This window comes from Lactuca virosa, chromosome 2 (genome assembly GCF_052849685.1).
Source record: "Lactuca virosa cultivar CGN04683 chromosome 2, Lactuca_virosa_CGN04683_v6, whole genome shotgun sequence".
Taxonomy (NCBI): Eukaryota; Viridiplantae; Streptophyta; class Magnoliopsida; order Asterales; family Asteraceae; genus Lactuca; species Lactuca virosa.
The window spans coordinates 210,107,449-210,123,106 of record NC_136427.1 but is presented as its reverse complement, the minus strand read 5'-3'; the positions used below and the strand labels follow the sequence as shown (position 1 = coordinate 210,123,106).

The 15,658-nt window shown below is 40.7% G+C and overlaps 1 non-coding gene across 1 annotated transcript; it reads right to left on the bottom strand.

Moving 5' to 3' along the window:
• Positions 1–1,013: 1,013 nt before the first annotated feature.
• Positions 1,014–1,120, bottom strand: LOC145161971 (small nucleolar RNA R71). The gene has a single exon (XR_013738826.1). It is a non-coding gene; the product is annotated as a small nucleolar RNA R71 (small nucleolar RNA).
• Between the last annotated feature and the right edge of the window lie 14,538 nt (positions 1,121–15,658).

The window sequence follows — 15,658 nt, the reverse complement described above, 5'->3', positions numbered from 1 at the left end:
TTTTGGCGCCGTTGCCGGGGAAACGGCTTATTTGTTAGTTGATTTATTTGCTTTAGGTTGATCGATCGTTTTTGTGGGGTAAAACTTGCAAAAAGTTACTTTTTCAGCTTAGGACTTATTTTCAGTACTAGACTCACGACGTGGGCCTTAAGCTCACGACGTGAGTTCAGTAATTTTTAGATTTTCTTCGTTTTTCTTTTCTGATTGTTTTCTGCGACAACACGAGGTGGTAGCCCTAACCACGTCGTGGTGGCCAGTCTGTAGGAAATTTTTATTTACTTTTTGTTCAGTTTTACGTTTTTATTTTGTCTATTTTGCAGGAGTATATGACCAGAGGTTCCAAAACACCTTTGGTGCCACCACTTGAAGATCCAGAGTCGGCCCTTCATAACAAGAAGGATAAGAACGTGAAAGACGATCAAACACCAAAGAAGACACCTTTACAAGAGTTCAAGTCAGTGTTCTCAAAGAAGTCGGGGAAAAAAACGGGAGAATCGAGTTCATCTTCAAAGGAAAAGAGCAAGATTGAAAGCTTAGATCAAATACCTATCCCAAAAGAATCTGAATACGAGTCCGAGAACGAGTTTGGACTATATACGAGCGAACCCGAAGACGAGCCAAGCAACGAAATGGCGAATATTGAAGAATTGTCAATGGGAGCTTACAAGAAGCGTATTCGAGAAGATGTTGGTTCGGGATTAGTACAACCCGCGATTCCTGCCACTGCCATATTCGAGTTGAAGGGACACACCCTTACTGCACTTAAGGATGTTCCATTTTATGGAAAGGATCATGAGGATGCTTTTAAGCATCTAGATGAGGTCAATGACATTGCGGATTATTTCAATGTCCCGAATATTCATAGAGATACTGTCTTGCTGAGGATGCTACCAGTTACTTTCAAGGGAGCTGCAAAAGACTGGTTAAAAGCACTTCCACCTGGTACAATCACTACTTGGGCTCAGATGCGCGAACAAATTTTGGACCAATTTTGCCCACCATCCAAGATAGAAAAACTCAAGAAGGCAATAGCCAACTTTGAGCAACAACCGGGGGAGTCACTATACGAGGCATGAGAGCGTTACAAAGGATTGTTAAGGAATTGTCCTCAACATGATCTTAATGTTCAACAAGAGATGTCTATTTTCTATGATGGGGTCAATGTCATGACAAGGCAACTCCTTGATTCTCAAGGGCCACTGACAAAGAAAAATCCAAGGGAGGTCAAGGAGTTAGTTGAAGAATTCGCAAAACACTCTCGTGAGTACCACAACCCAAGACAAGATGGAGCAAAAGGCAGTGGGGGTGCACATTCTGAAGATATGGCTGCTATGATAGCAATGTTGAATACTATGGACCGAAGATTGACCTAAATGGAACAATCAATTCATGCGATTAGAGTTGGTTGTGAAAAATGCAATGGTCCACACTTGACTAAGGATTGCCATTTATATGATAACGGGTATAAAAAGGCTCAAGTATGCTACTCGAGTGGGGACAAGTATGATGAAGATTGGAGAAAACCAAAGAAGGAGTGGTTTCCATACGATGAGTACAAGAAGCAGAAGGAGGAAAAATACAGACAGACTGGCCGGGGCTTCTACCAAAAGGAGCAACCACCAGCTGAGAAGAAAGCTGATCTGGAGACCATGTTAGATCGTTTCATGGAAGCTTCAGAGAAAATACATGATGATACGGATGCAGCATTGAAGGATCAAAGAATAATGATAAAGGAGCATCAAACTATGATGAAAAATCAGCAAGCAATGATGATTGACCAACAAACATCATTAAGGAATCAACAAGCTTCCATCCACAACCTTGAAGCTCAACGTGGTCAACTTACTACTTTGGTGAATGAGAGATTATCTCCCCAATTTTCCGAAAAGAAGACTAATTCCCATGTCATGATGATTGATACTGACGAAGAGACCATCTCTGAGTTCTTAAAAGCACTAGAGGAGGAGCCAAAGCCATCCGGACCAAAGCCAAAGAAGTCGAAGCTCGAAAACGAAATTGTTGCTGAAACACCAGACTCACGTCGTGATCCCGCCACTCTCACGACATGGGCTCGATTTGAAAAGAAAAATTCAGAATCCGTTCCGGCTTACCGACCGCTTTTTACATTTCCGTCTCGAGCGAATCTTAGTCCACTGGAAAGGGAACATTTGGAGTTTATTCAGGAAATAAAGGGTATTCCCATTAATACCCCTTTTATCGATTCACTTTCTAAAGTTGTTCTTAGTGAGCAAAGTTCAAGAGTGGTATTGGGAGACATACCTAAGAAGATGGGAGATCCTGGACGCCTCACTCTTCCATGTGAGTTTGGTAATAACTTGAAGACTTATGCTTTAGCCGATTCTGGGGCTAGCATAAACTTGATGCCATATTCATTCTATCAAAAGCTGAATATTCAGAAAATAAAGGCTACAAAGATTACCATCCACATGGCTATTCGTTCGGTTACTCATCCAAGGGGTATTGTGGAAGACATCCTAGTTAAAATTGGAAAATTCGTTTTTCCAGTTGACTTTGTGGTTATGGATATGAAGGAGGATGTTAATGTCCCAATTATTCTTGGTCGCCCTTTGCTTAATACTGCCCGAGCTTTAGTTGATGTTCGTGAATCCAAACTTACTTTGAGGGTTGGTGATGATGAGAAAACTTTTGGAGTACAAGATGGATTTCAAGGAGAAAATGTTCAAGGTGAAGTGTTCAATATGGATGAAGATAATGATCTTGAAGAATTGGAGAAGCTTATGGAGGAAGAAATCAAGACGATTCACCAAGTCAAACGAACAAAACCGAGAGCATCCGTCCCGTTTTTAGTTGAATTCATTGCTTACATAAATCCAACTTCTTGGGTAAGTAAGGAAAGCGATGAAGTATTGAGTGGTGATGATGAAGACGAGGTTACATCTAAGGAGACGAGTCCGGTGGTGAAGAAAGAAAAGATTCCTATGGAGCTTCATAAAAGTGATAAAAAATTGGAGACTAAAGGGATCAAACGCAAGCTCGATGTAGATGAAGTGAAAGCTAAGAATGAGAATTCGAAAAAGGCGTACATTAGACGAGTTCAAGCTTACAAGAGGCGATGGAAAGAACAGAAGGTCCAGGTGGTGATGGACTCCTCTGACAGCTCAACGTAGGAGGCACGGAGTCCAGCTCACGACTCCATGAAAAAGAAGCGCTTCTCGGGAGGCAACCCGAGCTCGGTTTGAATTTTCTTTTCTTTTAGTTTTTGCATTTTTAGTTTAGGAAATTGATCAATTCATCATCTCATAATCTCTTTAATTGGTAAAAATCAAGTGTGGGGTACTTTAGAAATTAAGTGGTACACAATTAGAATAAATAAGTATCATTATCTAAATTATATATGGTCCAGACTATGTTTCACGTCGCGAGTATCTGTTTCACGTCGTGAATGGGATTGATAAACGGGGTTTCCATAGTTTAGCCCAGTTGTGAAGCCCGGATTCGTTTAGCCCAACTAGCCAGTCATGTCGTGAAATTGTCTTTCACGTCGTGACCTTTAAAAGTCACGGGGGGCGGGGGGGACCAGTTACATAAACACTTTGACCCACCTTCCCATTTGTTTATTCACTGTCGCACGAACGGAAGCAAGCCCCACAACGATTTTCCTCCATTTTTCTCATAAATTGTTTGAATCTTTTGTCGCTTAACTTCATTTGGTAAGTATTTCATCCCCTAATTGTTGCTATTGTTCACATTTCGTGCATTTTGGGTGGTTAGGGTTTACTTAGGAATTAAAAATCCCAAAATTGGTTGAATTGGTTAGTATTTTTAGTTTGCATGGACTTAGATTAGTGAGATAAACAAACCCCAAGTATGATTTTTGCTGGATTTGGACTGTGAAATGCTCGAACCAGTTTCACGTCCCGACAGTGCGCCACAACGTGGAACGCTAGCCCACGTCGTGAATCCTGGGCGACCAGTGTCCTGTTTTGTTTTTAATATAATATGTTGGGTGTTTTGTTTTGTTTTTGGTTTGTTTTTGATGATTTCAGGCAAATGGCTCCTAGAAGGGCAGTCCAGCAGGACGATAACCCGATTAATGTGGCTAGCATTTACCCGTTGTATCGTTTTCCGCAAAATTTATCTCGGGCTTTGTTGACAACTTACGAAAACCGGTTGGGATGGATTTATAACTGCAAGTTTGCAATAGCACCCATTGTGGATTGGAGATGGCTACGAGCGGTGGGCATGGTTTTGGAATTGGAGCGATATTGGACAAAGGTGTATGAAGGAGATGGTTTTTCATTTACGTGTCATGGTTGGAGAAATCTTTTCACTGTTCAAGAGCCCGTGTATCGGGAATTATCGGTAGAGTTTTTCGCTACCGTAAGCTTTGAGGAAAGGACTATGGATTTTGATTACAACCGGGAACTTGTTTTCCGGTTGGGTGGGGTTTATCGCGAGTGCAGTCTTCGCGAGTTTGCATAGCGCATGGGCTTATACACAGAGGTGGAAACTCAATCCCCATTTTTTGTGCCATTCTTGCTTGGATGTGTTCGGGATTTTGCACCTGAAACTTTAGATGTCCAATTTTGGAGGACTATCTCAAATCACGAGTATAATTCTCGTGATGCTAGTGAGGCACAAATTCGAAGTCCTATTCATCGATTACTTCATCGCCTTGTCACTTTTTATATCAATCACAAGCATCATGGCGATAAGGTTTCCATCCAGAATTTGTTTTACTTGTGGAGTATCATCACGCCAGGGGTTTGTTGTGATCTTCCCTATATGCTTGCACGATTTTTGGGAAAAAAGCGGTCGGCTCTAGGCAAGGGAGTTCGATCACGGGTGGACATCTAGTCACCCGCCTTTCCCGATCTTACGAGATTTTGTCTCCTGATTTTGTTCAGAATCTTACTCGTTTCCCCGACAATGAATCGACAATTCAAGTGTTGGGTATTATGAGGGTGGTAGTGAATGTTGGGGGTGGCTATGTGATACCCCCGGAGGATGATGAGCAACAACATGGGCAACCCGAGCAACAACCTCAACCACGGCCCCGAAGAAGAAATGTAAGAGCCCGGGGAGACATGGAGATAGATCGTCAAGCGGCGCAACAATATGCGGGTGGAGTGCCCACCGACCCGTTTCAAAGTCGGGTTGGTTCTTATTTGGATAACCTTCGCGGTGGGATGACTTACAACACTCAAGTTCTTGAAGCCATGTTCTCTCATATGAATGTGGTGCGTCCACCTACCATGCCACCTCAATGCCCGTACATCCCGACGTGGGAAGAACTTTGGATGCCAAGGGGAGATGGAGTGGGAACTAGTGGAGCTCCTGAAGATGAAGAAGATGATTGATCGTTTTGCTTATTTTATTTTAGTTTGATTTGGTTTATGTTTTAGTTTTCATTTGATTTGGTTTGTAAGACATTTTAAGTTATTATGTTAATTTTCTATTTTCTTTGGTGGTCATTTTCCAGATTTGCTAAAGGAGTCACGGGAATGGAGAGTCGAGATGAGAACGTTTGTGTCTAGCCACGTGTCGTTTAGAGTCAAGAGTCGAAACCCACAATTTAAAATAAGTGTGGGGTGAGTCGAGAGAGAGGATAGCGTTAGCTAAGAGTCATAAAATGATGCATTGGAAGAGTATTAATCCATTAAGACGTTGGTGAGAGAAGAATTGGAAGATTTTATCTCCTGATCGTTCAGTTTTCACGACGTGACATACCTTTTCACGTCGTGAACCAGAGATAAATGATTTCCAGAATACGTTTTTCAGCTACTTCACGTCGTGGTATTTACATTCACGACGTGAATCCATATTTTTCACAAAAATGAAGTCCATTGTTGTATTTTACTTCATGGTTCACCATGTTTCTTCTTGGGATTATTATGAAGATTAGTATGGCTCGCTTCCTTTACCATACAATGTGGCGTATGCTTCCCCACGTTTTTTTCACGCTTTGGAGATTTGCACCACCTTTATTGAAGATTGAATTTTCGATTCCATATGTTGTTGGCACATTTACATATCTCGCACGTTTCAAGATCCAAGTTCCTTATTCAAAGAAGAGGTCCATATTCAAGATGCACAGTTCATCCACACTTTTGGAGTTCGATCACGTCACTGCTATCCCAGGGGAGTCTGTTCCTTTTTCTCCCTTTTCTTGCTTTTAAATTATTTTATGCATACAATGAGGGCATTGTGTGTAATAAGTGTGGGGTAGGGGGTCGAAAAAGTAAATTGCTAGAAATTAGTAAATTTAAAAATTTTAGAAATAGATTTGAAATAATAATCTAAATAAAAAATTGTAGTAATAATGATAATTTAAACTTAAGTTGCTAGCGTTGTGTGGGATGATCCGATGAGAGCTCAAATGTTTAGTTGAGCCAATATACGTTATACTGCATTTGTGGCCTCCTTTATTCTAGTGAAATCAAGGGACAAAAACACAACCTCGCTTAGTTTGAGGGATGCAATATGTTTAGCAGTCTATACTTGAAATGTATCCAGGAAAATTAGTGCCTTAACCAATAAGGGTTGAAGTTAAACGCCACTGCTTAAGCATGTAGGGTTTTGAGTGAAAAAAAAAAGTGAGTACATGTAAAAAAAAGAGAGAAATTACCAAAAAGCGAAAAGTTGAAGAATTTTTGGAGCTATAGAAGTATCAAAGTTTGAGGATCAAAGATCAAAAATTCTGAAGAAATATAAAAGTGAAGATACCAAGAATTACACAAAAAGGTGGCGAATTCGAAGAAATCAAATATCAAATATCAAAGAAATGAAGAATTCAAGAGCTCCATAGTGTGGTATCTAAAAGTTGTAATTCTCTAGATTATGTATGCTTGGGTAGCTTTACAAAAATACCTTGAGGTCAGAAAGTTTTCTGAGGATGGATTCGGAGGGATGCATAAAATGAGCATTGTTCAAAAGAAGTGAGCGCGTGTTTATGAGGATTGTGAGTATTTAGAATTGAGGGGGGTTACTTAGGAAAAATTTTAGACACAAATGCACGCGTTGAGGTCTTGGCATAATGGCTGAGTTTGAGTTGGATCGTTCTTTGTGATGTTGGTGATAAACGTTTAATTTGAAAAATAATTAGCTTTGCTTGAGGGCAATCAAAGAATAAGTGTGGGGTATTTTGATATTGCCATATTTATATATATTTTTAGGCAATATTTATTTACATTTTTACTAATAATTTGGTTATTTGCATAGAATATTGATACTTATAAGCTTAAATTATATTTTGCAGCCAAATTGAAGCATTTTCGAAGAAAGGGACCAAAAATGACAAAACATGGAACTTTGGAGACTTGGAGTACAAAAGTAGAAGAAACCCACAAATTCAGCTCAAATCACGACGTGAACTAGAAGGCCACGACGTGGCATGAGTATTCTGGAAGATAAGTATTCGCGAAGTAAAATCCTTGCCCGATAAGGATTTCTCCGAAGTCACGACGTGAAGATGTCATTCACGACGTGAAACTCAAATTTCGAGATATTTATATAAACTCTTGATTACGATTGGGGGGGACTTTTGGCTGCCTTGGAGGGTTCCTGGAGACTATTTTGAGAAGAAGAAAAGTTCTGGAATTGGCTATTAGCATCCAAGGAGAGAAGAAGTTCATATTAGCTTAAGAATTTGGTACACTTTTATTATGTCTTTGGATATGAGATATTTGTGTTTGTTAGCTAGTATGTCCAGCAAAATCTAGCTACTTTTGTTAGCTAGATGAAGCTGGAACTCATGGTTTTAATACATTAGATTTGACTTTACTTGTTGGTATTATGCTTGTGTTTGGTTGATTTTACCTAGCATGTTTGATTCAATTTTTGATTGCTTAAATTTCTTGTTCTGTGTAGTTAGTGAATACAAATCTGCATGAATTTGAATACCTAATAATTCAGTGAACACTAGTTTATTAGAGCTAAGATCAAACCAATCTTAGATAAGTAATTGGATCATTGAATTAGGCTGTGCTAAAGAACTCATATTATGACCATAATTGTGTTTATCAAATCAATCTTACATGGCTCCAATCTTATTCAATAATTGATTCTATGTTAACTATTGTGTGACCATACATAGACTTACATGAATTAATTAATGTTAGTAGATTTAAAACTAAATTGCTAATACTATCTTAATTGGTACCAACAGTAATTGTCATAGCTAAATTATAAACCATTGAGGGAAAGTGGATTCGAACTAACAGAAGTGTTTTGTTAATTGATTGAATTTTGTATTAAGAATTAAGTTTATCTAAACTTGCAAAATTAGATAAAACCCCTTCCTTTGTTAATAATTAGGTTAATTTAGTAGTAGATAAATTAATTAGTCAAAACCGTTCCCTGTGATCGACACCCGACTTACCCAACTATTCTATAATTTTGACTAGGTACACTGCCTAGGTGCAATTAGTTAGTTAAGGTAGTTAGGTTATAAATTTAAAATTAGGTGTAGCTATTTGCACGCATCAATGTCTAAGCCCATAACTATTATTGGTATGTATTCGACCCGACTTGACATGGTCCATTTGGGTTGCATGGCATCGGAACAATTTGGATAGACTTTTGTGAGAAAAGGATATTTATGATTTATTAATATATTATAAGTTCTAATATATTAATATGAAATCATATTATTTAATTAGTATTGATGAAGAATTAATTTGGAATTAATTCTGTGATCAAAAGACACTAATTAAATATATGGGGATTGATTGTGTAAATCATTCATTCTTATATATGTGGGCTTATGATCCATATTTCTTCATGTTGGGCTAAACCCATGGAGTAACCCATGGATACTCCATGGAAGTTTTAACCCATGGAGCATGAAGAATATGGAAAGACATGAGTTACATAGTGTAACCCTAATAGCCATAATATATAAGGACCCCATGGCTCAAGAAATCGGTAACTAAAGGGTTCATATGAGAGGGCTAGCCGATTTAAGCATAAGGAATTTTCTCTCAAGTTATTCCAAGTTGTTGATGATGTTGTGTGAACCATTTTAGTTGTCACACTTGGGGCACTCGGCTCTTAAGCTCCATGGAATCAAGCTACAACACAAAAGGTATGTTACTCTAACTAGTATCTTATTTGGTATATGAAAACGCATGCTAGTTATATGTTTAATGCCTTGGAAACCATTTGCATGTATAATTAGTGAAAACATAGATCCAAGGTATTTAGGGTTGTATGTGCACCATAGGATGTTGTAGTATACCAAAACCCATCAGTTCCTTGGTCTTGGAGTAGACCAGAATATCATCAATGAAGACAATGACTGATAGATTGAGCATCGGCCTACATACTCGATTCATCAAATCCATAAATGTTGTAGGTGCATTAGGTAGCCCAAACGGCATCACCACGAACTCATAATGCTCATATCAAGTTCAGAAAGCTGTCTTCTCCACATCATTCTCTTTGACCCTCATCTGGCGGTATCCCGACCTCAAATCAATATTGTAAAACCAAGATGCACCTTGCAAGTTGCAACTTATCGAAAAGATCATCAATCCTAGGAAGTGGGTAGCGGTTCTTCACTGTAAAATTATTCAACTCCCGATAATCTATGCACATCCGATGACAACCATCCTTCTTCTTCACAAATAAAATTGGCGCTCCCCAGGGTAAACTGCTTGATTGGATAAACTGCTTGCCTAATAGCTCATCAAGATGATAGGACAACTCTTGCATCTCTGGTGGTGCAAGTCGATACGACACCTTAGCAACCGGGGCCACACTAGGGATCATATCGATCCTAAACTCCACCTGCCTCGCGAGAGGCACACCTGGTAATTCCTCCAAGAAAACATATGGAAACTCCTAACCACTGGTACATCCGAAATTGAATCCATCCCCTCAACTCCAGTGTCAACTACATACGCGAGATAACCAGAACACCCATGCTGAAAATAGTGTGTAGCCCTGACAGCCGAACAAAAAGCTAAACCAACCCTGGTACTATAACATCCGCGTTTATCGCTAGGCATAGTTATGAATATGTATTTATGTCATTCGACGATTGAAATCTTCTATGAATAAACAAAAGTAAATTATGCATATATATATATATATATATATATATATATATATATATATATATATATATATATATATATATATGTGTGTGTGTGTGTGTGTGTTTATGTGAATTTTATAAATATTAAGTGTATATGATATCTATGTGAAATCTTACGTTGAAACTTAACAAATAAAGCTAAAATAGAAACTGAAAATAAAAGATTATTTAGGATAAATAATCTAAACAAATTCATAGTAATCGGAAAAACGAACTCGTACATATAAAGAACGCCTAAATCTGACTTCATGAGATGAAGTTATGATTTTTTGAAGTTTCAGCATAGTAGTGTGCGACTTAGAAACCAAAATTTAAATCGGTGGATTGCTAGGAAACACGATCTAAACGAGTTGGAGGCCCTAAGTATAATTTTCAAAAGCTTTATATTCATTTTGCTGAGGGAGCTCGACGAGTTGGAGGCCCCAACTCGTCGTGTCGAACCTAGTTGGCCCGCGTGGTTTATGACTCCTACTCGACGAGTCGGAGGACCCCGACTCGACGAGTAGGGATTGTGCATGGAAACCCTAATTTTTGGGGTTTGCACCCTATTTAAAGGACCTTAAGTCCTTTCCTACAGCCCCTTACCACCTTCTGACGGACAGAAGAAACCCTAATCAGTCTAAGCCTTGTTCTTGAGTGTTTGTGAGATTTAAAGAGTGCTTTTGGTGCATTTTGTGAAGAAGACTTGAAGTCTAAGGAGCTTGGAGCAAAGAGAAGCTTGTGGCTTGGACTCTACTTCATCTTGGCATCATTTTGAAGGTAACAACTCGTTACCTTGGCTTATCTTTAGCTAGATCTATTCATGCATAGGTTTAGGGCCTTTTTTTTAGCACATTTGTGAGTCAATTTGGGTATTGGGCATGATATGAAGTTGTAACTTCAGATCTAGACTCCTCTTGGTCCCTATAGTCATAAAGCAAGCATTGGCCCTTCTCTTTGGGTTAAACCTTTCCCTTAGCTTGGTTTTGGCATTTAGGACCATGCATGTACGTAAAGTTTGCAACTTTACGTGGAAACCATGCCCTAGGAGGTTAGATCTGCAATTTGGAGCTTTGGGGTAACTTAAAGACGTATGAATGAGAAATAGACTGAAGGGAATCGACGAGTTGCTTGGTCAAATCGACGAGTCGGATGAAGATTTTCCTGTATTGGTTCCACATGAACTCGGCGAGTCAGTAAGAAGACTCGACGAATTAGATAGGGTTTTCCCGACATTTGGACACGCATGGACTCGACGAGTTGGTTAGAAACTCGGCGAGTCAACTAGGGGTTTCACGATTTCTCGAGTTCTGGAAGGACTCGATGAGTCAGTGAGCTGCACTCGATGATTTGGGTCAACATGGACTATTGACCTTGACCGTTGACTTTGACATTGACCAAGGGTTGACCAGTTTGACTTCTGGGGGTATTTTAGTAAATTGGGAATTTGTGGAAGTGGTACTGTGGTGAATATAGGTGGTGGATTTTGTGGCTGTGATTCGAGAGTTTGATCTTATCACTACAGTTCGACATTGTGAGGTAAGTTTTCCTCACTATACTCAAGGGTCTTAGGTGTTGGATTAGTGTCTAAGTCGGTAACTATATTTGGTAAGTATTTGACCCGGTTGTGCATGGTCCTTTTGGGTTGCCTTCACCAAAGCAACTTGATAGGATGATTTATGAGGAGAGAGGATTAATTATGATTTATTAATATATCATATGAATAATATATTAAAGGATAAATCATATTGTTTAATTAATATTAGTCAATAATTAATTAAGAATTAGTTTGGTGGCTAAAAGAGATTAATTAAACTTAGGGGACTAGAATTGTAATTATAAGATAATTGCAATTGGGCTATGGATCACCTTGGAACATAGGTTGGACGAATTCTATGGGAAGCCCATAAGGAATTCGTCCAAGGGGTGTTCTAAAGGGAGTCCATGGGCTGCTTGGAGCCTAAGCAGTCAAATTAGGGTTTCCTTGTTTGATAACCCTAATAGCCTCACTATATAAAGACCCTATGACCCCAAAAACGTGGGGAACTCTTTTGGAAGAACCCTAGAACATTTTTGGTGCCTCCTCCCTTTTCTCTTTGTTCATCCTTTTGCTTGTGGTGTTTGTAAGCCATTAGAGGAGTGACACTTGTGACTCTAAGCTCCAAGACAAGAAGATTCAAGCCATTCTTGAAGAGGTAATCATCTAGATCTATTCTTATATGTTAATTTTGAAATTTATATGCTAGATTAGGGTTCTTGAGTCTTGGATGAATTGCATGTACAATAGAGAAACCTAGATCCAAGCATTAGGGTTTGTATGAGCACATAGGATGTTCTTGTGTATAAAACCCATCATAAGGCACCAAGGCCGACCCTTTTTGGATTGTTATCCTGATATGTTATATATTTAAGTATCGTATGATCTGTTAGATCGGTATCCTGGTAGATAGGATGTTATTATGCTATTATGATCTGTTAGATCGGTATCCTCGTAGATAGGATGTATTATGTTTTTATGATCTGTTAGATCGGTTTGTCTGGCTATAGACTGTTATGTGATTATCTGATATATGTGCACATGTTTGATTAGTGGTTGAGGCTTATCTGCTTTGTGCGAGAGCCAACAGACCTAGGAATTCCAACCCGATGGTTGTGGGTCGTGAGTATTCCATCCCGAGGATGATTGGACTCGTAGTATGTGGGCATTCCAACCCGATGGTTGTGGGCCGAGGGTATACCATCCCGAGGATGAATGGACCCATAGTATGTTGGCATTCCAACCCGATGGTTGAGGGCCTGGGTATTCCAACCCGATGGTTGATTGGACCCATAGTATGTTGTTTGTGATTATGTGTATATTGTTATGTGTATGGGTATTTTGGGGGAACTCACTAAGCTTCGGGCTTACAGTTTTGGATTTTGTTTCAGGTACTTCAGATGATTGCGGGAAGGTGAAGGCGTGATCGTACAACTCCTCTCATTTTTATGATCTTGATTTCTGGGATACTCTGATGTCTAGAATATTTGAAAAAACTTTGTAATAACTTAATGGTTTTGAATGATTGAAAAAGTTTTAAATTGGCCTCATTTTTATGGATGTTACAAGTTGGTATCAGAGCCTTGGTTTGAGTGAATTGAAGGAAACACTCGTGTGTATCCAATCTCAAACCGAGGACAAGATTTTAAAATGATTTTTCAAATGGTTTTCAAAATACTAAAGGAGGATGCAAGTGTACGATCAGCCGGAGCCAGTAAGTAGACCCCAAAATACCTTACGGATTATTTGATTTTGTGATATGTTAGAACAACATGCTAGTACTAGGCTAGGGATCTTCAGGAATTGCATGATAAAATGGCCTGATTATATGATGTCTGATAGCCTAGGGTTTTTCCTTATATGAAATTGACATCATTACTGTAGTTGCTTAGTGTATGCATCACGACTGTACATAATTAAGATCTTATAGCCTAAGAATGTTTGGTTTGGACTTATTTCCTGTTCTTGTTTGATGAAGGTCTTAGGGTAGGATCATGTATTCAAAAGTCTATAGGTCAAGCGTTATGTATGGCTAGCATACACTAGTGCTGCAGGGTTGGTGGAAGTTTCATGGATGAGTTGTGTGGGATCAGTCCGCCAGTTATGATATATTTAGCCTTCCTCGAGGAGTGAGGATTGAGTGCATGCCATGCTTATGTATAGTGTTAGGGCGTTATGATGATACTCGAGACAAATATGGGTAGGCGGGAAGGTAGTATGGGCCCGTACTACTGAAAGCACAGGACCCATACGCGTAGCAAGGAAGTCACAACCCCTAGGGTTTTGTTGGGAGTTGACTCCTGGATTATTATATGGAATATCTGATATCTTCCTGGTATATTTTCAGCATGGTGGTTACTCGACGATTTGCGACTGGATCCGGGTCAGGATCAGGAGGCGGCGGACAGGAGGCACCAACAGTGCCCGAGACTATCGGCCATACGGGGCTAGACGATATGGACACCAGGATTCGGGAGATCCTGCATGATGAGGTTGTTGTGATGTTCTGGGCTTATTTACCGGACATGTTTGGGTCTATTAAGACCGTCATGATGGAGTATTTCGATGAGCGTTACGCAGCCCTCACTGAGACGGCTGCCGCAGTAGCTTCAGCAACTGTAACAGCGGTAGGGGGAGGAGCCAGTCGGGCATTCCAGTGCCGGGACTTCGATAACACGAAGCCCCCGACTTTTGATGGGACCCAGGACCCGATTGTAGCCATGAGGTTGGTGTCAGATGTGGAGGGATGTTTCTTCACATGTTCATGTCCTACTGACCAGAAGGTCAGATGTGGCCTGAACCTGCTGAGGTCTGGGGCAAAGGACTAGTGGAGGTTGATGACGGGGTCGTATTCAGATGATCAGATAGTTGTGGTTACTTGGGAGCAGTTCAGGGATATGTTCTGCGCTCACTACATTCCACGGGTCGAGCGAGAGCGGCTAGCTCAGGAGTTTCTGGATTTGAGACAGGATGCAGATTCGGTGACGGAGATCACCCGTATATTCACTAAGAGCGTGATGTTTTGCCCGGAGTTTGCTTCTGAGTAGGCTCAGATGACATGTTATCTGAGCATGCTAAAGACTGATATCCGACAGTTTGTTGCTACCCAACGATGTGATACATTGTACGATTTACAGGAGGCCGCTAGGCGGCGTGAGCTAGAGATTGAGCTGCAGTTGAGGGAGCAGCGGCAGGCCGCGGCACAGTCACAGCTGGCGCCAAAGCAGTCTAAGACCGCTGATTCCAGGTTAGGAGGCCAGCATGGCTGCACTTGTGGCAAGTGCGGGAAAGATCATTCGGGGGTTTGTAGATCTGGTAGTGGGTGCCACAAGTGTGGCAAGCAGGGCCACATTGCTAGGGATTGTAGGCAGCATACTCCAGCTCCTAGGGTCAGGCTATATTACCATTGTGAGCAGGTGGGCCATATGAAGGCCCAGTATCCCCTACTAGCCGCCAAGCCGGCGCAGGCTCCCGCGCCGGCTACACTAAGGATTACTGACGGGAGTCAGGGTAGAACATCGCCCCCGAGGGCTCAGGGACGCGCCTTCCAGCTTACAGCAGAGGAGGTTAGGGCAACACCAGACGTAGTTGTTGGTATGTTTCTATCCCTTATCTTACTGATTATATTTGTTTTATGCTTATATGTTTGTACCTATGATTAGGTATGTTTTTAGTGAACTCCTTACCTGCTTTGGTATTATCTGACTCGGGGGCGAGTCGTTCGTTTGTCTCTCGGACATTTAGTAGGGAGTTCGGTTTGCCAGTAGAAGAGCTAGAGTGTCCGTTGTGAGTCTCTATCGCCAACGAACACGGGGTTTCCGATTCTTCAGTCTATCGGGGTTGCGTGTTGGAGATCTTCGGGGTGTCTTTCCCGACAGACTTGATTTTGATTCCCATGGGGGAAGTGTGTGTGGTCGTGGGTATGGACTGACTTAGTCGCTTCGGTGCCATGATCGACTGCGAGGGTCAGCAAGTGGTAGTTCGAACCCCAAGTGGGGGAGAACTGATTGTCTACGGCGAGGGCACCAGATTGGGATCAAGGTTTTGTTGGGCTGCCAGGG